At 41.2% G+C, this 23,128-nt stretch overlaps 1 protein-coding gene across 4 annotated transcripts in view; it reads left to right on the forward strand.

Annotated features, from left to right (window-relative positions):
* Positions 1 to 12,266: 12,266 nt before the first annotated feature.
* PKIB (cAMP-dependent protein kinase inhibitor beta) overlaps positions 12,267 to 23,128 on the forward strand; it is a 53,912-nt gene continuing 43,050 nt past the window's right edge. Inside the window, exon 1 of one of the 4 annotated variants that reach the window (XM_058836011.1) lies at positions 12,267 to 12,333. The gene's annotated coding sequence lies outside the window, so the exon portion shown is untranslated. Of the gene's footprint in view, positions 12,334 to 12,428; positions 12,449 to 12,766; positions 12,829 to 12,925; positions 13,054 to 23,128 lie in introns of those variants that run through there. The other 3 variants (XM_058836013.1, XM_058836012.1, XM_058836010.1) reach the window with 3 other exon arrangements.

Genomic DNA, 23,128 nt, shown 5'->3' on the forward strand with positions numbered 1-23,128 from the left:
GAGACAGATAATCTCTTTCCTGCCTGTATATCCTAACACAGATGATGAGGAATGAAAGTGGGAAACTGCCTACACAGGCACAATCAGTTGGAGTGAATCATGGAATGGTTTGAACTGGAAGAGACCTTAAATATCCTCTAGTTCCAACGTCCCTGCCATGGACAGACATACCTTTCATTAGACCAGATTGCTCAGAGCTCGGTCTAGCCTAGCCTTGAACACTTCCAGGGATGGGATGGGTCTATTTTCCATTATACCATGCCTATAAATTGGATTTACAGTGTTATTATCAGTGTTAGTTTTTATCCTTATCAGCTTTGCTAGTGACAGATGCTGTCCTGAACCCCAGGTAACATTCCTAGCATTCCATTTAGTAGCAGGTATTTTTATACACAACAATATAAATGCTGGAACTCATGTTCATACGAGTCTTTATTATTGCACATGTCCTAAAGGAAGCTCAACACACAGTCAAGCTGGGGAGCTGGCACCATTGTGTGGATCACTCTGTCATTCTCACATCAAGACTTGATATGCCATTAGCAGAAGAAGTGGGGTTTTTAAAGATGACTGCAGGAAAGGGAAAAGATCAGGCCCCAAAATTTTCATGCTCCAGGGAATGAAAAAAAGGGAGCAAACTGTAGATCCATTGTACTCCTACACTGGCACATCTCTGACCATCTCATGGGGATTTTGTGGAAGGGAGTCTTAAGGCAGCAACACCTCCTCAATTTGCACTGTGTGATCTAGGAGTTAAAGAAAACCTAGATGAAATAAGAATATAATGAATTTGAAGGAGAATGTCTACAACAAAAATGTGCATTGAAACAACCAAGTTGAAGGTAGTTTCACCTTCAAACTGTATATGTTTGGTACCATATATTTTACTTTTTGTACCTTATATCTATCACATTATCTGGTTATCCTGTTAATGCTTAAAAGCAAAATAATTAAGAGGTTCATTCACATGTAAACATCCTTAGAAGCTCCTTAAAATGGAGAAAAACCCTATGGAAATATATCTTGCCATCAGCCCTTTAGGTTTTTTGGAATAAGATGTTGTCATACTTTCACTTTGGATGTGGGGCTGTACTTTAATAGGTGCTAGTTAAAACTAAAGTTTGGAAAATATTATTTTTTCACTGTGTTTCAGTGTTTCAATGAAAAGCATTTTTTCCTTTCATTATTTTCACATTCTGATTCCAGACATTATTATGATCATCTCTCATGATCATGTTGTATTGCTCTAAATTAACTAAACTAAAAAGAACCCAAAACTACACACAAACAAACTGAAAAAAAAAAAAAAAAAAAAAAAAAGAAATGTCAGGTTTTCTGATTGGGAGCCATGTCTGTATTTCATATCTGTAGCCTAGCAGAGGAAATTCTCTGTTCTCTTGCATGAAACCAAACCAGAAAAAAATATATGTCAATATTTAGTACTTTCCATGTAGCAAGAACCACATTGTCTGTCCTCTATGTGAAGACATAATTATAGTAGCTTCTCTATTAAATTTAAAAGCATATTCAAGAGAGTAAACATTGCATAAGCTCTAAACAATATAGCAAATTAACTTTTAAGTCACAGCCCCTCAAATAATTTTATTTCTTAATGTAAAAGGCCAGCCATTTCTGCACGTTGTAAACTGTTCCATGGCATGTCTATAAATCTGAAGAGGAAATAATAATTTCTAGTGGACAATTAGAGGAAACATGCTTTCAGGGGCAATGAAAGTGGAAAAACCCCTCAGGCTGTGTGTCTCCTACATAGTGATGATTTGAAAAATTTGCATTCCACGGTAACCAAGCCCTTTACGGTTGCTAAACTATTGTGGCAGGAAGGAACTTAATTCTGAATTACAGAATAACAGCATGCACCATTTCTGTAGTCTTCAAACTTTTGTGTGAATCATTACAGCTGTTCTCACCACCATGGAGAGCCTGCAAACAGAGGTGCTGATCTGACAGCCTAATAATATATTAATAAATTGGAGATAGGCCTGTTCAGTGGCTCTGGATAAGGACAAAATTTCTAGTTGGCACCATCTGATCACATCCAACTTTTATTTGAATATGATTTCTTCTTGCAACTGTTTTGGTAGTTTTGGTTGACAGTTCACATTTTAATTACCACCAGGGAGACATATTTCAGTTCTGCTTTCTAAAACTTCATCTATCTCCCCAACCCTTCAGTGATGGTTTTTCTGTCAGATAGATTCTTGCTCAAACTGCCTACGTCAGAACTGACCAAATCTCAGGTATTTTCATCCCTAATCTCTTTCCCTGCAGTCCCATTACCTGGTATGATGTTTTGGACTTTCAAATCCATCATTCTCTAAAAGATCTTAAAGGTTTTCTGATTTATTAATACTCCCATCTTACAAAAGCCTGGATAATCTTATACAAGGTTATTTAAGAGGGTCAGCCTGTGTCTTCAAATCCATTGTCTATGCCCTAGACATGTTCAGTTCCTGAGACTAATAAACACAAATTTAAGAACTTTGATCTTCAAGGCTGCTTAAATTTGAGATTAATTTTGTGACTAGGTGATGATTTATTTTTTTTTTAGGGGAAAATGTCTTTTTGAAACTCAGACCATTTAATGAGGGAGCAAGAATTAGACTACAGGTGATCAGTCACACTGCTTGACAGCTGAATTATAAAGATTAATTCTCCAGTAATGTTGGTGAGGCACTTCTGAGAAACTTCCTGAAAGAAATTAATTCACTGAATCACTGAAGGTTGCTGAATGGTGAACACATAGAAATGGTCTGTTTTGTACAGCTAACTTGATGCACTCCAAAGACCTGATTCATACTGATTATTCTGAGAGGTTCTTTCATGAAACATCTTCTCTTGTCTTTTTTCTTTTTTTTTTTAAGACAAAAAATCCTTTGACCCCACTTGAGAATTGATTTTTTCTGCCTTTCAGTATCCACGTGCTCTTTCCCTGGAGGCTCCTCTCAGCCAGCCATGAAATCAGTACCTCCCAGGAAGACACAATGCAAGCTTATTACTGTTTACATCATTCTTGACATAATGATCCCTATCTGAAGTGGAAACTCAGATTCAAGTCCACTCTATTGTCTGATTTCTTTTAGTCCAAATTACTTGCATTTCGTGTCTTACATAGTGGAACTTTTTAGTCCAGATTACTCAGATACTAAATTTAAATGACAACTAACACCAAATTAATAGTTAGTGATGTGCTTGAATGCCTGTAATATCAGTCCTCCAATCACCTCATGATGACATGCAGATAATTCTCCCCAATGCTATTTCTCTTTTTTCTTTCTACTGATTTCTATTTCATTTGTCACTCATGCATCTCGGTGCTTGTTTGCTCTTCTAGCTGTTGCAGCCACTGAGAGTCTGGTTTATTTCTTTTAAAATCCTCCAGCTCCTTTACACACTGCTTACTAAGGAGTGCTCTCTACTTAAAAAAAGTCTGAGGAACAGCCTGGCTTTTTCGAGATGACCAAGGCAGGCTGGGAACTTTAACACACCATACGTTTAGCTGGGACTGTCATCTGAAAAGAGCAGTTCTCCTAAGCCAATTCCCAGAGATAGGAATTTATAGCTGAAAGACAAGTTATTATTTTCTTTACTTAAAAAACTAAAAAGAAATAAAGAGTAGAAATTGAGACAATAATATTGTAAAACACTTACAGAAGTATCAAGTAAATACTAGCATATAAATAGCATGAGAAAACCTCAGAGATATCACTGCAGCCCATATATCCATGACAAAAACTAATGATCAAGAAGCATGCTGTGAACCTGGCCCTTGTAGACTGTGAAAACTGGAGATTATTCTTCATATTCACCTATTTTTCTTTCTCTTACTTTTTTTTTCCTCAGTTTACTGCCTTTTTAGCATTTTTTCCCAGTAATTACAGTTTATTCTGGACATCTGACAAGACTGCTCCTGGTAGGACAATTTCCCAACATTTCTACCTGGGACTGGTTCATATCCCCATCCCATATGATCTTCTTGTCTAACTGCTACAGTGTGCAGAGGACAGATAGCTCAGAAAAACTGTAAACATTCAGCCCAGGAATTCATACCATTTCTGACATTACTGCAGCAGCCAGTGTTAGCAGCTCTGAGAGGCTGAATTGACCTTAGTTGTAAACAAACACCTTGCCTTGCCACTCAAGTAAATGTCTTCTAACTTCCTTGTGCCTTTCCAATAGAATGAGGAAGAAATAAATATAAAGATAAATGTATAAAGAACATTTGGTGAATTTGATCCAAAATTCAATACCCTGGAGATCAGGAACTGTGTGAATCTTCCAGCTGAACTACCTTGCTAAGTAATTTCTGTCACCCGAACTTCAGGGGTCACTGAGTAGACAAGACAAAACCATCAACACCAGAGACTGTAAAGAAACTATTTCACAAAACAAGAGCAATTTTCATTGTTTTTCTCACTGCTATAAAGCAAGCAGATGATTTTCCATTGCCTGCATTGTACCTTTTCTGTGCATCACGCTGCAAAACTCAACTATTAGGAGACAGGTAATGGCCTGGAAACCTTCCTACACTTCACTAGGACTTCAGCTGCACCAGGAACTTGTAGCTGTGTGACAAAAGGAGTCAGTGTCTTCCCTTTAAATTCCAGTGCATAAACGAGACATCACCCCAGCAAATGACCATGTCTGAATGCACTCTAGCTGGTGACACACAGCTCTACCAAGTCAGCCCGGGTCTTGACCCACACAATTAAGCACTCGTTGATGGTTATGGCAGAGCTTGGTGGAGACCATGCTTTCATGATGACCCTCTGGAAATATTCACTAGTGCCTGTGGCCCACCCTATGCTCCATTTGCTGCTCCTGGATCCAGCATGAGCCCACAGCAATTTGTGGGAGATGATGCACTTTTTCATGGAGCTAAAAGTGACCATCTGTGAAGTATGCAGAAGAAATCCTTAGCTCAGTGTTGTTTCCAGCACATTCCTATAATGAAAGCACAGTCTCAGCTGCCTGTCTTTCTGTTGCAACATCACAATAAGGCATGCCAGGCCTGCAGGATGTTTCACAAAGCTCTAGAAAAGCTCCTGAACACCTCCACTTTGGGTCTTCTGAGCCTCTGTGTGATCCTGTTTCTCTTCAGAAAGTCTAGTCAGTCACATTTGATACCCTACCTTGCCTTTTTTGTCTTTTGGGAAATGCACTTACAGCTCTGTTGCTTTCATTACTTCATTACTTCAAACAAAATCTTTGTCTAATTATTGACCTGAAAAGGAAATGTTTCTTCCCCAGCTGGGTGAAACAGAAATACAGACTGGGGAATGACTGCAAGCACATTGCATTTCTCCTTTTTTTTTTTTTTTTTTTTTTTTTTTGACATCATCTATTTTTCCTCATTTCATATTTCCACCCAAGTTAGCTCACACTATGCAAATTAGGCTGTTGATTTCTGAGGCATTCCTTTACTTAGTGTGATGGTTTGTGAAATTGTCAGCTAAGCATTAATCATCATTTAGCCTGTCATTTTGTCTGTGTCTGACATATATTAAACCGTACCTCAGGATATACACATCTGGCTGTGACAGTCACTTGTTAATTGAATGTGACTTTTAATGAACTTTTCACCCAGCAGGCTATTCCAGGGATTTATGAACAACTGTATTTGTTACAAGTGCTCCTGTAATTTTTGGAAGCGAACACTGAACAACAGCGTGGTGACTTCGTGCCAGCTGCTGCAGCACATGGAGCTGCACGTCTTGCCCATTAATCCCCACAGGCACCGGATTCACCAAAGTTATGTCTGACTTTGTAAAGGCAGATTCCTAATGGCAGGTGTTTTATAGCCACTCTCAAAGGCATCTCCTGAGCACAGTCATGCATCACACCAGCCATCACTGCCTGCTCAGTGGCAGTGTCACCAGCCACACTGGGCTTCCTTCCTCTCCATCCTTTGAAGAGCAGACTGCTGTCAATGGCATGGTGTGTGTGCTGTTGGTGAGCCTGCCCGTGATCCTGTGTTCCCCACAGCAGTGACTTGGGAGCAGCTTGCTTTCCCTTGGAAACCAGAAACAGCCTTCAAAGTAACAAATTTTTCAAACAAAAGAAGTGAGGATGACCAAAATGGTAGGACACCAATCCACTGTGTGTATATCTGGTATGCAAAAAAACAATTTTATAGTGGAAAAAAACCTTTCCTTATTCTTTTGGTTTTGTTTATAATTGGGATTTGTTTGTAACAAATTTTTCAAACAAAAGAAGTGAGGATGACCAAAATGGTAGGACACCAATCCACTGTGTGTATATCTGGTATGCAAAAAAACAATTTTATAGTGGAAAAAAACCTTTCCTTATTCTTTTGGTTTTGTTTATAATTGGGATTTGTTTGTAACAACTAGCTCAAGAGATGCTTCTTTCTATATCTCAATTTCTGATTGCCATTGTAAATATTTCTTTGGAAGAATTGGAGACCAAACACAGAACAGGATGAGGGAAGCTTTGGAAATTAGCTATGTATACAGAGACTTGGCAAAAGCATTAACAGATGCAAAAGAAAACAAAACAAAAAGAAAAACAAGAAAAAAAAAAAAAAGAAAGAAAAAATCTAAATGAAGGAAACACACAATATGAATATGAAAAGAGAACAGTTTGGAAATGGAAATACAGCACACTTGAAATTAATGTAGACTCTTTCTAGGCCTGGCATGATTCATGCAGTGCCAACAAGCTGTACAATTTGCATCAGTATCTATGTTTCAATACAATTTTGTAACCAGGCTATTTAAATCCTCCAAGGCTTTTATGAATTCAAGTGTGAGCCTGGACATGAGGAGGGGCAGGAGGCAGGAACTGGATATCTGCAAGGCACATCTCACATGCAACCTGTCAGGGCCAACTCCGGGCTGAAAAAGCAGCATCTCTGTTCAAACCCTGGCTTTGTCATTCTGATACAAACACACATTTCAGCTGCAGATCCTCTGGGCAATGTAATCTCCTCCCTTCTCCTTGGAGTGCATCAACTCAAAGTGCATTTAGAGCTGTCAGTTCTGTTTGAGGACGCAGCAAGATGTGATGCTTGATGCTGTATCATAGCCGACAGGATGTCTGCACGTGGAAGTTTCCATGTATTTGGATGCATGCATGTAATCAATCTCATGAATCAGAAGCTTGATTTTTACTTCACAGTTGCTTTCAACTTCTGTGGAGTTCACTCTTGCTTTGTGCTAATTCTGAGGCTAGTTGTTGGAGACCAGCATGTTGGAAGCCCTGCCCTGCTTCTGATCATTGTGAGGGTATGATGGTAACAAGATGCTCTCATTTAGAGTAATTGTGCTATGCAAACTAGGGAGGGCTCCATGCAGTGCTCATGCTGCAGCTATTTTAATGGAAATATTGGTAAATAAGTACGTTTAAAAAACTAGTATTCCTAGTGAACACCTTTCCCAGCTAACATGCTCTCTGAGAAGATTTCTGAATGTCTCCAGGGTCTGAGCTTTCCTCAAGAAAAGACCACAGATATTAAAGCTGCAAGAAACTGAGACACAGATGATGCACTTGCTTTTCTATTTCTGTGCCCTATTATAAGCCTTGTTGTTTTGGGTCATTTATTAGAGGCCTCATATATATAAAGAACTGGGAATCTCAATTTTTGTGTTTAATTGCACCTGATAAATATTTGTCTCATAATTTGCACTTTTTTTGCCCTTTTATGATTATTGTTTCTACTTTATTCTCTGATCAGGTGGGCAAAGTGTCATTTAATAAAGTGCAGCGTAGAACAAGTACTTCTTTTTATTTTTTTTCAGACACACTGCCTAAGGATTTTATTCAGTGACTCTTTTTTTGTTTTGTGAGACAGAAGTTGAATATGGATGACTTTCTTTTTTAATATCCTGTGACGGGCCTTTAGGTAGTTATTGATCCTTTTAATCTCAAGGTAGTTGAGACTCCTTATAAAGGTCTTCACAATTCTTACAAGACCTAGACAGAAGCACAAATGAAATTTAAAAGTCTATATAAAGTGGATCATTTACATATGAAGGTGCTTGATGAAGCCTCCAGGAGACGGGAAGAGGCACAGCTTCCTCATAAGAATTTTGCAGTAGAATCACACAATATAGGAGCACAGAATCATTTCGGTTGGAAAAGACCTTTGAGATCATGGAGTCAGCCATTAACCCAGCCCTGCCAAGTGCACCACTAAACTGTATCCCTAAGCACCACATCTGTACATCTTTTAAACACCTCCAAGAAATGGGGACACAGCCACTTCCCTGGGCAGCTTGTTCCAATGCTGAACAACCCTGTTGGTGAAGGAAGTTTTCCTGATATGCAATCTATATTTCCCTGGTGCAGCTTGAGACTGTTTCCTCTCCTCCTACTGCTTGTAACCTGGGAGAACAGATCAGACTCCACCTGGCTACACCCTCCTTTCAGGTAGCTGTAGAGAGTGATAAGGTCCCCCTCTAGAGCCTCCTTTTCTCCATGCTAAACAACTCCAGCTCCTTCGGCTGCTCTTCATAGGACTTGTGCTCCAGTTCTTTCCCAGCTCCGTTGCCCTTCTCTGGACTCGCTTCAGCACCTCGATGTCCTTCTTGTAGCGAGAGGCCCAAAACTGAACACAGGATTTGAGGTGTGGCCTCACCAGTGCCAAGTACGGAAGGACAATCACTGCCCTGGTGCTGCTGGCCACACCATTGCTGATATAGGCCAGAATGGTATTAGTTTGGAGTTATTCATATGCCAAGTGAGACTGTTTTGAGGTTATTTTTTAAGGGGATTGTCTCAAATACAAATACCCTCTGGAGCTCTTCTCCTTGTACCTATTTGATTGAGTTTAAAAAGTATTTGAATGGCAAATTTACCTCAAACTTAGTGGGACAGTTGTTCAATACCTGACCTCTCAAGATACTTCCAGGTGAATAGGACTCAGGCAAGCTGATTTTATTATTTATTTTCCTTATTTAATTTTTTTCCCCCTCCTTCCAACCACTCGGTATGGGATAACTCTGCAGATCTGATTTTTGTAAAGAAAGTGGATGGATATGAATGTCTCCAAGCTCTTTGGTAGAGAAACTGCAAAGAAGTTGCATTAACACCTCTTTCATGGCCTTTTTTGTGATCCTCTTACTCCTTGGTAATCCCTCAGCTCTGCAGCTTCCTAGTTCTTGTGGTCTAAGATTTTATGAGTAACTTTTATACTTGCCTGTAGCAAGTTGTTCTCAAAACTCTTAAATTATATTTTAAGCCTAATTTGTGTAGGTTTAGGATCTGTGTAAACTGCCTCGTTGGCACATAACTTCTGCTTCTGGAAAAATGTTTTCTACATTCAGATAAAATCTGTTCTATTTAGCTTTGTCATCTTATTTATCTAAGAATCTTTGGGTTTTGTTGTTTGTTTTGTTTTTCCCCAAGGAGTAATCATTTATTTTGCACCTCTTAAATTGATGCTTTTAAGGAGTCCAAAATGTCATGTTTCTAAAATCAGCGATCTAGCAGAAGGGAGAGAGTTCAGAAGCCTTTACTGTGGCAAGATTCTGCCTCCAGCTTAAAAGGCAGCCTCAGCCTCTGATACATTGCTACATCCAGTACTTGGCTCCACAGCTCCTATGAAAACCCATCTCATCAAAGCTCAATCCCCAGGGAAGGGCCACTGGCAGGAAGTTTTCTGCATGGTCCATCCAGTGGTCTTCTACATGATGCAACAAAGAAGGGTAGTGCTCCTGCAGCTCCCCACTGCTCCCCAGGTGTAATCCCCTTCCTCTCCTGGCTGTACCACCAGCCCGTGCTGAAGAGAGCAAAACAGTTATAACAGTCTGAATTTTTTGTTTAATTTTCACTTTATTTGTGTCCTGTTTATCTTTAAAATTTGAGATGCCAAGCGGAACATGGAGCATGGTCACAGGACTAGCAAGGATCTGGGCCACTGACTTTGTTCCCTGTCTCCTAGGCACAGCAGTAAACCATAATCTTCATAAATTTCACAACTGGAATTCAAAAACAGTTCATCTACTGTATTTTCCTCACTGGTTTGTTCTCCTGTGACAGCAATTGATTTCATTAGAAGCATCTTTGGAAATCTGAAACTTCCAACAATATGTACAATATGATATAAAGAAAGATGGTTTTGGCATGAATATTGTTAAAGTACACTAGGATTTTTTCCTAATCCTCCAGATATTTAAAAATATAGAAACTTCACAGGGCTACAACCTGAAAAGTTTCTCAGCAAGACTTACAAATACAAAATCTTTTTTTTCAAGTGACACTGATTTTGCTACAAGAAAGGAGAAAATAAAGAAATAGCAGTTTATAATAAAGAAATGAAAGAGAAAGCCAATTGTGGCTCTAAGTAGGGAAGCTCCACATTTCTGTCAAGGCATGCCCACAGCAGAAACTAAATTGATCCCAGCTGCTTCAAAGCAGCTTTCCACTACTGAGCACCACTGAGGTATCTGATTCACTCCTTTGCAGAAAGGATTTTTCTCTCAGTGCCACACTGGGAACACGCACATCCCTGAAGAACTCGTTGTCATGGAGTAATCATCTCACTCAGGCATCAGTGGTTCCTCCAGGCGTTCATGCTGGTTCTGATTCAGAGCAGGTGTCTGAAGTGCTCCACTCCAAACCCCACACATGAAATCCCACCTGCACACAGCATATGTCAGCTGCATCAGGAAAGCTGAGGAGCATCTCCTGCTGCCTCAGAACTCCTACCACTGCCTCAGCCTGAAGGAATCCACAGGTTGGATCATCCCTCAGACCACATACAGGTGGGCTAGAAGGATGTCAAAGCCTTCATGAACCAAGCTAAGTGCAGGACAGAACCTTGGCACTAATAGCTGTGTATTCTCCTTAGCTCATGTGTTCTCACGCAAACAAAGCCCTGAAGGTGACCAGAACACACTTTTCCCCGTTTCCACTGGGTAAAGGAGCTGCTGAATGTAAATCTATGGTACAAATACTAGTTTTGTGAGAGAATAACTGCAGGATCATTCTTCTGAATAAATCTTCCTTATAACCTGGAAAAGGAAAGACATGTACCAGTTATTTTTGTCATTAAGCTAAAAATAGTACTCATAAGAGGGTTTTTTTGAGAAATCAAGCCATCTACCCAAATAATTAAATAAATGGCAAAGAGTCTAATCACTAAAGGAAATACATCAAATTATATTCTAAGAAAAATATTTTAGAGGGAGTATTGGCAGGACTCCAAACTACAGCTCTTGTACTTTAAGAGGACATTTGGAAAGATCTAATAAAAATGCAACATAATCAACCAATTCTAAGCCATCACCTGAGTTACTTGGTGTTTAAAGTTCCCATTGTAAATAGGATTACTTTAACAACATGGCTTAAATAATGTTAAAAATAGATCCTAAGTATTCTAGGTCATGCCAGAAATATGTAAGAAGTAAAACCAAGGGACTTTAGGTTCATGAAAGCCAACCTCATTTTCAAAATGGAATAAAATTCTAATCCTCTTTTTTTATTTCTTATCATAAATAAATATGATAAAAAGCTTGACATGGCTTGTAGGTAAGCACTGAAAAACACAGTTAAGGTACCCACTTTTGTCTGCGTTTGTTGGGTTTTCAGAATATAAATGGAAAGGTGCTGAGAATAAATGGAAAACCTCTGTGCAGATTTCCTTTTCATTTGTCTCTGACTGGATCTAGGGAAACGGCTGGATGAAGTCTCGGATATAGATATAGAGATAGAGACAGAGATGGAGATAGAGATAGAGATATACAGATACATATGTATATATAGATATATAGATTGTAGTGTGATTTTCAAAATGGCTTAAAGTGATTTCAAAATAGATAGTCTAGGGTCCTTTTGGTACAATTAAAAAACAAAAAAACAATTAACAAATCTATGCTATTCTCAAAATGTCTAGATCTTTTGAAAAGCTTTCAAAGACAGATTGGTATAATGTGGTAGAATATGCCTGAAGATGTTAATTTTGTATTTCCCCTGAAACAAAGTCTTTAAGATAGACAACTCTCAGCATTCTTCACAGGGCACCATTTTAAGCGGCAAATGGCAAAGACTGCTGATTTCAGGGCAAGGTTGGATTTTTCCGAACTCCTGCATGAAGGCATGTCCCAGAGTCCAGCAGCCTCGAAAGAGGCGTGCAGCTGCACCACGGCCTCTCCCTGTGCGACGTAACAAGGCTCGGAGCCAAAAAGGGTCACATATGGCTACATCCAGGCGCCAACTTTTTGTCACACGCTCGCTGCTTGCGTCGGGCAAGAGTGGGAGGATGTCCTGTGTCATTTTGCTGTGCAGTTCGAGGGACTGCAGCCAAAAAAAAAAAAGGGGGAAGAAAAGAGAGTAAAGTCAGCAAGGCTCCAGGTAAGAGCTGTTTTTCCTATTGTTTTTAGGGCAGCGGGACCTGCTCTTATCCCCCGACATCAGTTTGCAGCGGGACAGCTCTGTCAGGGCCACGGAGGACAGAGACCCTGGGCAGGTGCGTCCCTCCGCGCTTGATGCAGGGAGGGGGTGTCCCAGCCAGGTCCCCTCTCCCCGGCACCGGCAGCCGGGGCCAGCCGGCGCTCGCTGTTTTGGGGAATGGTGCCCCACGCCCGCCACCTCCAGGCCCGCCAGTTCCTGGGGCCCGGCCCCCCCCGCGCTGCTCCCCGCCTGGACGGGCTGCGGGGACGGGCCCGCCGGGGGCGGGCACGGCATCCCGCCGCCTCCCGGCACGGCATCCCGGCACGGCATCCCGCGGCATCCCGGCACGGCATCCCGGCACGGCATCCCGCGGCATCCCGCGGCATCCCGGCGCCCCTGGGCACGGCCGCGGCTCCCGGCGCAGCGCGATCCGAGGGCAGGCACCTCCGGCGCCGGGTGAGGGCGGCGGCGGCGGGCGGGGGAAGCCGGGGCCGGGCGGGCGGCGAGAGGCGCGGGCGGCGTCCCGCTCCGCCCGGGGCTGGATCGGCCGCCCGGGCCGGCTGGCCGCAGGGAACATCCGGCAGGGAACACCCCGCAGGGAACACCCCGCAGGAGCGGCGGGGCCGTGCGCCCCCCCTGCGCCCGCAAACCGGAGCGTTCCCGGCGACGCGGAGTGCCCAGGTACCGTGTGCGTCCCTGCCGGCCCCAGCCACTCCGGCCCCGGGCAGCCCTTCGGGCATCGAGGGGAACGGGGAGAAGTTTGGAGCTGAGGGCGAGGAGCGGTGAAGCTGCTGGGGAGCGTGGTCCTGGGGATGTGATGTCCCGTGCCCGACCACCGTGTCCCAGACGTTCTTCGGGATAGGTCACGGCTGATCTGCCTGCGCCTCCCTGCCCTGGCTGCTTCCGCAGTGACCAGGTTAAATGTGTCTTAGCGCCAGGTATTATTAACCTTTAGTGGAAGCCGCTAATCGGTGTCATTCATACATAGGCTGCCTCTCATCGGGGAGGAAACTGAAATTACTTTTTCTCCGGCAGAAAAGCAATCAGAAGCGTGCCAGGTGCGATTTTTAAGCATGTCTCCTTCCTGAAAGTATGATTACCCGGTCAAATTAATCAGTGGTGACAACACGAATGCTAGAGAGTAATTCACTGCCTAGAGACATTACAACACATTTTTGAACCATAACCGTTGTGCATGAAGTCCATAATTTAAATTGCACAGAAAGATAATGAACAACTAACGTGTCGTTTGTTGATGCAAAATATATTCCTAGAAAACTAGTTAAAATACACTGCTGACTTTCAGCTGTGTTTGCAAGGAATGTCCTTGCAAACTTGTACTTAGATCACACGCAAGGCAGTAACTTTTTTTCTTTCTAATTGCCACAGAATGTTGGCAGTAAGAGAATTGTTTCTTAATCCAGTTATATATGATTCTTCTCAGCATTCGTTGAAGTTATTTGTGGATTCTGCAGAGCAGGCAAGTGTTTTTAGCAGTGAAAAGTAAAAGAGTATTAAAAATTCCTGAAACAATAGCTTTGGGGGCATTGTGGTTAAGATTGGTTAATGTGGAAACATATAGGGCATATTGACTTACACAGTATAACTTCATCACCTTCTGTATGTAGGAAAAAAACCCCCACATTTATTGATGAAAAATTGGATCAAAACGGAGACCTTAAAAACAGCTGAAGGAAAGACAGTGACACTTTGTTTACCTTTTCTGACTACAAAAGTCACGGGAATGAGAATGGTCTGAGTTACTGAGTTTTTTTGTTTCAACTTATAATATTCTCTTTGAAGTTTTGAACTTGAATGTTTATGCCATGATGGTTTTGAAATACCACATTATGGTTGATAGCAAATACTTACATATATGAGTAAGATAATTTGAAACTTAGCTATAAATACCCACATAACTTCTAAAAGCACATACTTTAGTGTGCTATTAGAGTGAAGGTTTAGGTTTAGTTCCATACCTTGGTTTTGTAGTATACCTGTTGAAACAGAGACCAGCTTTTTTCTTTTGGTTTGGTTTGTTTGTTGTTTTTTTGTTGTTGTTTTTTTTTAATTAGATGTGTTATGACAGTTACAAATTAAGACAAAACACCATAACACATCAGTATGCTACAAAAATGTGCATGAATTTCAAAATCATGACAAATTTAAAAAATATTTTCATGATGCAAATCATGAAATGCAGAGAGATGGAAACTCAGTCACTTGTTAACTCGATCATGTTGTTAATCTGTCTGAAAGTACAAAATTGTTCCCTTGTGTCCGTTCACTGACTGTCCTGTTAACAAATAATATTTTTCGTTAGTGAACTAATGAAGGTTTTTTATGACCCTTTCAGAATGTAACTGCTTCCTTCAGTTTCTAAAACCTGAGATGGAAAATCTCTGAGGAATCATTTGTATAGTTATCTCCATCAGCTCAAGATCATATGTTCCCTGAACTCCTGCTGGATTTTTTGCTGTCCTTGGTTGATTTCTCCTCCTGGTGAAGATGCCTCAGGACCACACTTGGTTCTCTGGGCTTGGCTTCCTCTTGACTGGCTTTGGGGGCAAAGTGAGGGAAATTGGTGTGTTCTCCCCACTTCTTGATGTCCAAAGAGCCTCCATGCACTGCAGCATCTCCCTAGGGTGCACTTCATTTTCTCAAATAGTTTTGTGAGCAGTGGAACAGTTCAGTATTTTGGATTGATTTTTTGCATCCTGTAGCATCCAGACTGGCCACTCAGACCTACAGTATAACCCCCAGCACTGAAAGGGGAGAATTACAAAAGTAAATCCAAGTGATCTTGTCTGCTAGAAGTATTTAGACAGTCAAACATCTGTGTTAGAATGGATTAAGATTCTGGCGTTTGCATTTTTACAAGGGGATCATCCAGATTTTCATTGCAGCCTAAGAGTATGGCTTAGCAGAAATCCTAGAAAGTCAGAAATGGTGATCTGTTTGTGAAAAGCTCCCAAATCTGGCTCTCCTCACATGAAATAATGTCTTCTGTACTTGACTTAAAAATTCAGGTTTTTAAAGTTTTTCCCATTTTAGATTTATGTTTGTTATTTCTTCCCTTCTGTCCTGACTATATTAATTTCAGCCTGGTTTTCTAAGGAGATGAAGCTGAAACAATAATAATGCTGTCTGACTGACAGCTCCCCTCATTGCCTTGGTGTAATTTTTTTTACCCTTAGGGATTAATTTCTGCCAATATAAACAGAAGAGCAGAGATTTCAAAGTGATGAAATCTTACAAACCTCAAGACTTCTGGTGACCAGGGAGATGAGGGAGATGCAATTGATGCCCCCACTGAAGGAAGAGCTGTAGTAAACATTCAAAGTAATAGACATCAGAAAATGTGTGTGGGTGCTCCATAGGATGCTGAGCTTTATAACTTCTGCTGCTCAAGGCTTGGTGATTATATTTTTTCAATTTCTTTGCTCCATGGGAGTGCACAGTTGTGGAAGTTTTGATTGTGCCTTTTCTTCTCCATAGTCCTCTCAAAATAAGCTCAATAGGTCTCAGATGTTTCTGATAATGAGTTATGAATACAGACTGTCATTCCTCGACTTCATAGGCTGATGTGTTGCTTTCCTTGTCCATAATTTAATACTTCTTGATACAGGGTTGATAGCCAGTGGTGCAGTAATTTTCTTTGTTGTCTTGACTCAGTGCAAACACTCGATTACTGTGGTCACAATAAAACCTAGGCTCTTCCACAGTCAGTTTCAATTGCTTACAAGTTTTTGATTAGAGTGTAGTTTGCTTCCTACTGCCACTGCTGTTTCTTCTGGTTAAGGCTACATCCGAACATCCTCTTCTGCTTTCTCTGAACAGCAGGATGCCGTAACACTCTCCCCATATCACGAGAAGGATAATGGAGGAGAAATATGAAAAGGTGTTGTGAGTTTATCTAGCAAGACCTTTATGAATACATGTGCTTTTATTGATTTTTTTGGTGGGTTTGGTTCTGATTATTTGCTCTGTTACAAAACTGAAGAGCTGTGTGTACAGGTAATTGCTTATTTTCTCCTTCCTTGTCTTGCCAGCATTAATAGCATCACAAAACTTGTCCATCTTTTCTCTTTCATTATCTCCTTATAAAATTACTGTGGGTAGGTTTTTTTGATGTTGGTTGGGTTTGGTTGTTTTGTTTTCCTTTTTCTTTTTTTTTTTTTTTTTTTCTTTAGAAAGATTTAGTCATGTATTAAGTTAATTTGCTAGCTTTGTTCCTCCTGTAGAAATTGTGTCAACTGGCCTTGCTCTCTGGACATGAATGTACATATAAAAATGAAATTAATTTAGTAAAGTGCTCACTGGATTATGTTGATTTCTTTGAAAATATTTTTCTGCATTTACATTGCACAAAGCTCCCCTCTACATATTTTACAATCGTTTATATACATTAAAGTCTCCATTCCCCACTAAAGACGCAGCATCACCATGCTTGTAAAGCAATTACATTTGACTTTATTCTCTTGTGTGATATCACCAAGAGGAAGGATGAGGTGCACAATGATTTTTTTTCTGGGAATAAGCACAAACACATAATGTCTTTGCCTGCTTCATCCTCTTGCCCTTGGATGGAGCCAAACCTCCTTCCCTGCTGCAAGGACCTGGCCTCCTGGCAGCCCCACAGGGCTCTCCCTGTGCTCCAGGTAGCTGCCACCCCGCACCATGGGCTGGGTGCCTCCCAGCTGGGAATTGTCAGAGACAACTCCCACAGCAGTTTCTCACCACTGGTTGCATCGCTCCCAGAAACGTGGGATGTAGCATCGTACGTAGGTGCTACCCAGTCTGCTTCAGTTCAAATGCATCCAAGGGATGGCTCCTAAAACCCTGCCAGTGTAAGTGTTTAACTTGTGCTGTGGTGAAAGATTAGGTAGGATGTGCAAACTTGTGCCCTGACCTTGGCAGGGCAGAGAAGGGTGGTGACATCCTGCAGAGAGGGAGTGTGGGCTCTGCCCAGAGACCAGGGGATGGGCTGGGGTGGGCTGGGAGCAGGAGTCCTTCACATGGTTTAGCTGTGGCTGAGGCAGCTCATCTGACTACAACCAAAAAAAAAACACTCAGCAAAGGGAGGTGATGATTTTACCAGGGTCAGGTTTACACTGTATGTGGGGAGACAGACCTTGAGCAGCCTTTGGGTGTGCATCTCTGGCCAGGTGCACCCAGGCTGAAGCATTTTGACAGGAGGATTTCAACTGACTTCCCAGAGCACAAAAAGCACTGAATATATGCAGCAGAAGTTTTCTGCATGTCTTTTCTTTGGTATGTGGCACACATCTTTCCACACTGAACCCAGAGGTAGGGGAAGTTTCTGTGCTGGGCTGTGCTGCAAGGATGCAGCTCTGAATTTAAAATCTTCCATTTTCTGTGTCCCTAGGAAGATCCCAGGAAAACACTTGCAGATCGGGAGCACTTGCTTTTTTCTTTTTGTTTCTTGTTCTTTTGATCTACAGATTAAACAGTATTTACTACATACATAAAAATAGCAAAGCTATCTCTGTTGTCTTTCCCCATCCTGTCCACATGTTCCATCCAGCAGTGGAAGGTGAACTGAGTTTCCAGTACATAGTGATGTTTATGCCTGCAGTTCTGAACACCTGCTGAAGCAGAACAGAGGGAATAATTTTTACTGCTTTCCAGCTCCCATGGACAAATGGGTAGCCTTTTATTTTAGCCTTTTTCAGTTACCTTTTCAACCAATTCAACATTGCAAACTTTGAAACAATATTCTATTGGAAATCCAGAAGTTTGTCCATAGGCTCCTGAGCAACCTGGAACTGTGATTAGTAATGCAACTTTTCAAGGGTTGTTCAAATGCCCTTGGAAGATATGCTGCATTCAGCACCACACAATTTAGTTTTATGTCTGTATAAACTACTGCTCTTTGCTCAGGCTCAACATCCCTTTTAAGTTTTGTTTTGCCTACTTTGGAATCTTGTGTCATTTGTATCCTTTAACTAAGCACCTGACCCATTGCTATTTTAGATCTTCTTCATTACAAGGTACCTTGGTCTTGCTCAGATAGATGCAGAGGCATTGGCAGCTCTTAAATATTTCATATTAACTGATGAAAGTGCTCTGTGGTATTTCACTGAGTGATGACGAAGAGATTGTCATTCAGATGATTCTGTACCCTTACTCTGCCTCATCAAAAATAGCTTTAGTTCCTGGGAAATACATGGTATGCTTTGATCATAAGTAATTTCTATCTACAAAGGTGGATTTTATGGTCCTTAATTAAGGGAGTTTCCATTAGTGTTGGTAGGATTTATCCTGGAAGTATATATGTGGAGACCTTGCTATGTCTCTTCCATCTGTTGTGGATGATGTTTGGTTGGGTAAGAGGACTAGAGGAAGCAGAAGACGGGAAGATGATGTCTATATATTCTGTCTCTGAGTGGACAAGCACTTCTGAAAATAGTGTTTGAACTAGAACTTCCCCCATAGTACCAAGAAGGATATGATTTGCCTGAAGTATATATATTTCTCAGGGCTTAGCCAGTTGTGAATAGCATTGTTTGCTTTGGCAGATGACAAGAAGGTGTCAAGAAATCATGTGGTACTTCATCTTGATTTAAGTCCACAATACAGTGGGAGTGCTGAAGTTTTTCTGCTGTTTGTATGAATAGAAATTTTGAGGACTGGCTTTATAAACTGCTATGAAAAAATAAAGGAAAGCCACCCTGGAACTGAAGAGCAGGGCAGAGGTCTGCAATTCTGTCGCCACTTCTTCCAGAAGATGGATGGGATTCTCCTACAGAGACAACCTGTAATGGCAAGACACTGATTTAGGTGTAACCCTGCCTGTAGCAGAGCCTTGGGGACACAGGATTGCGGTTCCCTGGTCACAGGGATTCAGATAATGCTTTGGAGTGTGTGTATCAGTGTAGTTCGCCTTCCCCGTTTCCTTGCAAACAGGATGCACTCTCCTCCAGGAAAGGAGCCATTTTCTAGGGTATCAAAGGTGTGATGGTCATGGCTGGAGCAGTTGCCCCATGAGGAAAGGCTGAGGAAAGGGCTGGCTCAGTCAGGAAGAAGATGTCTCTAGAGGTGCTGACGGCAGCCCCTGGTACCACGGGGAGAGAGGTGGTCAAAAACAGAGAGCCACAGACTCTCCAGGGGCCATCAGCTGGATCAAGCCAGAGAGGTTCAGATGGGCACAAGAAAAAGAATCCTAGGAAGCAGAGGTGTGGGCTGGCCACGGTGCCAGTTCTGCTCTGGGGAGTTCTAGCCCCAAGGGAGCACAGCTGTGATCAGCCTCACCTGGCCTTGGTGCTGGGCCAGACCAGGGAATCCTGAGCCACATCCTGCCTGAGTTGTCCCTTGACCCTGTCATTCCAAGCTCAAAGCTGTGCCTCTGAAAAGTTGCTGTGAAGCCTCTGTTGACCATCTACACATAAAAAACATAGCAGGGAAGAGGAACCTTATTTAACAGACTGAAAGAAAGGCAGTTGACAGTACCTTTAATAAGAAATAACAAATAGATGCTAACAACAGCATAGTGGTTTGCAGTCCCTGCCTTAAAATATCTTGCTGATACAGTCTGCCTTAGATATGGTTAGATTCAGTGTTGTAAAACAATTTCTAAATGTACTGCATGTGATCTGTTTCAGGCTTCAAGTCTAATTCAGTCTGCTGCAGCTTTTGTTCACTTAAGAAAGGCTTTCTCCAAGGCACAATAAAGTATAATAAAAATGCAGGGACTTCTGCAAACATGTTTTGCTAAAGTTTTAATGTGATAGTTATGTTCTGTGTTCAAAAATGAAACACTGAGCTTACTGCTTTCTTGGAAGTGGGCATCATGTGCAATGGTGTGACTTTGATGTTTAAAAGAAAGGTCCCTAAGTGGGGATGGGATTCTTCTAATGTGTCTCACTTGTTTTTCTTCTTGGAAAGGTCAGGTATTATAAATTCTGTTGTTACCACCTTTCTGATATTTTCTCTAAATTTCTTCTCAGAAGAGCTGGATTGAAGTGAAACCTCTTGGTAACAAACCCTCCAGAGAAGACAGCCACTGACTAATCTATTATTAAGACTGTGAGTTGCTTCTGTTTAACAAAAAAATACTAAAGAACCATGCCAAAAAGCAAACTATAAGCAATTGCTTCTACAATAGATAGAGTTTCATTTAAGCAAACATCAAGCAATAAGCTCCTCTCCATGTTGTCAGAGCTGTTTCATAAGCAATGATTGAACATGTGTTCCCTGAGTAACACAAAAGAGTTGGCATTAAGGAGCCAGTGGTGCTTTCAACCACTTCCCCTCTCTTCCCCATCATTACTCAGAACCTGTCACTAAAAGTGCTTGCTGTTTACCTCAGAGAGCTTAAAACAACTTAAAAAGATGAATGTGTGAGGGTTGGAGTAATATTTGTTTTCTTTCCCCTTGAAGTTGCATTTGTTTGCTGGAAAAGCTAGAATTGTGGAAGGAATTAAATTGAATAAAAATAATTCTTAGCTAATTTCTAATGGAAACTGCCTATTACTGATGTGATTGGAAGGTCTCCTCTTTAACACAGAGGGTGTTTATCATAAGACATGATGCTTTTGGGAAAAAAGCATCACTGAAAAGGTAATGCTGGCTTTTTCTGTTCTGAATTGGTAGTTTTATTATTTACAGTTTGAAGAGAGAGTACATGCTGTCCATGCTGTTCCTTTTATTAATGAGTAACTCACTTTTATGTTCTTCTCTCCTTCTGGTTTCTCATTAGTTACAGGTAGCTGGAAGTAACACTCCAAAGTAAAACAGAATAAATTGGATGGTGTGTTTATCAAACAGATTTCTCAAGAGACTCAGTCTGCTCTGTTCTAGTGAGTTTTGAAACTAAAAAAAAAATAAATATTATGATACTAATATTATTATACTAATTCATTTAGCTTCACTGAGTATTAAAGTAATTCCAAATGGAAACCTACTTCCTGTAATCCCATTTAAGGAGATACAATTCCTTGATTTGAGTCAACTATAATAATTCACACATCTTAGCATTAAAATTGAATATTGTTACAGTAACTTAGTAATCTTGAAGGGATGTAATGGGGCATTCAGCTGTATATTCATTGTGTTAACTAAGTGACTAGTGAACAATCCAGCCTTTGTAGAGAGTTAAATTTTGTCATATAAAGGGAGAATGAAGAAAGCTGGAGGTCTTTTTAGTAGCAGTTGGTGGTCTACAGAACACAGAAGAAAGATGAACAAATGTGTCCAGCTAATCAATTTTGCACATCCACATGGAGTGATATCTGCCTCATGATTCTGACAACCAAAAAAGTCAATTAAAATTTCACACCTTAATGATTTTAAAAGTTGCTTGTTCTTTAGTTTTTTGTAAAACCTAGAACCTGAAGTTCTACTCCTTAAAATTAAATAAATACTTTGGAATAACTGGAAAAATCAGATTTAGAGATTCACCTTGTTTTTGAAATGAAGCCTTTTTTGGCTTAATGGATTGATTAGTCCTTATTATAAATATTTTAACTATGCAATTTTTCTAGGCATACATTTTGAGGGGTTTTTTTTTGTTTGTTTGTTTGTTTTTTTTAAATCTGTATCTTGGCCTCATTTCCGTACCTTTTCAGAATTTAGGAAGAGTCATGTAAGATTAGAAGTGAATCAAAGCAAATAACAAAAAGGTCAATTTTAATTTGAATGGCTCAGTACCGCCCATCCCTGCTCTCCTCCCAGTGCTGTTCCATTTGATTAAAGCCACCAAAAAGCTGGGATTTCCAGCCCAGGCCTTTCTGTATGGCTGCCTTTCAGTGTAGGATGGAGTGCCTTTGCTCCTGCTCTATTCCTGGTTGGGAGCTGGAGTGCAGAGATAACAGCCGGCAGTGCCGTCTCCGGGGCAAAGGATGTCTCCCGTAATCCCAGTTTCCTTGTTAAGACTTTCCAGCGTCAGTGTTTCATGGAGGAAGAGAAGCGAGGCTGACAGCCCAAGCTGCCGTGTGACAGGAGTGACATTTGACGTACGGGTGGCAGCGGATCCCTTGGTTGTGTCTGTGACAGAGGAGGCCGTCCAGCCTTCAGGCTTAGAAAAGCAAGAGCCCCTCAAAGGTGAGACGTAATTACCATTTGAAGTTAAGCTGTTCCCAAAATGGGGATATTTGTTCAGATGTCTTACCAGGAGCTGGCAGGGGGATCTGGCTTCACTCCTCCTGTGCCAGTCTGAACTGCTCCAGCAAGACAGCAGGCCCAGTCTATTTATACAACTGAACAAAAGAGGTGCAGGATAAGACCTCGTTCTGATTTTGGGGCAAAGGCCTTGACAGCAGAACACACAGAGACATGCTATTTTGTTGGAGCATGTCTTTTTAAGGCTCCGTCTCTTAAGAGAGAGTGCAGCATTCAAAAGCCTGAGGATGGATGGCTCATCACTAAATGGGATGTGATGAGGGGGAAGATACTCAGCCTCAGGCAGCATGGGAGCTAAAAACAACTCAGTGGTGTTGCGAGCTGTGTTTGCACAGTGCCAGCACAGCCAGTGCTGAACTTGGGAGAGGCTGGAGATGTTCTGGAAATGTTCAGAGGAATGAAATCCTCAGGAAAACCCTGAAACTGAAGAAGGAATATTATGGCATGTTCGTGTCTGGTCTCAGTATGGGAGTTTCAAAAATTGTTAAGAAAATAAGCATATGGACTGTATAAAAGGCACATAAGCTTATTTTGGGTGAGGAATATACACGACACTGCTCTCCTTTTTACATCTTTTCAGAAAGGATCTTGGCATGTTTTCTGTAGATTGTGT

This window comes from Poecile atricapillus, chromosome 3 (assembly GCF_030490865.1).
Source record: "Poecile atricapillus isolate bPoeAtr1 chromosome 3, bPoeAtr1.hap1, whole genome shotgun sequence".
Taxonomy (NCBI): Eukaryota; Metazoa; Chordata; class Aves; order Passeriformes; family Paridae; genus Poecile; species Poecile atricapillus.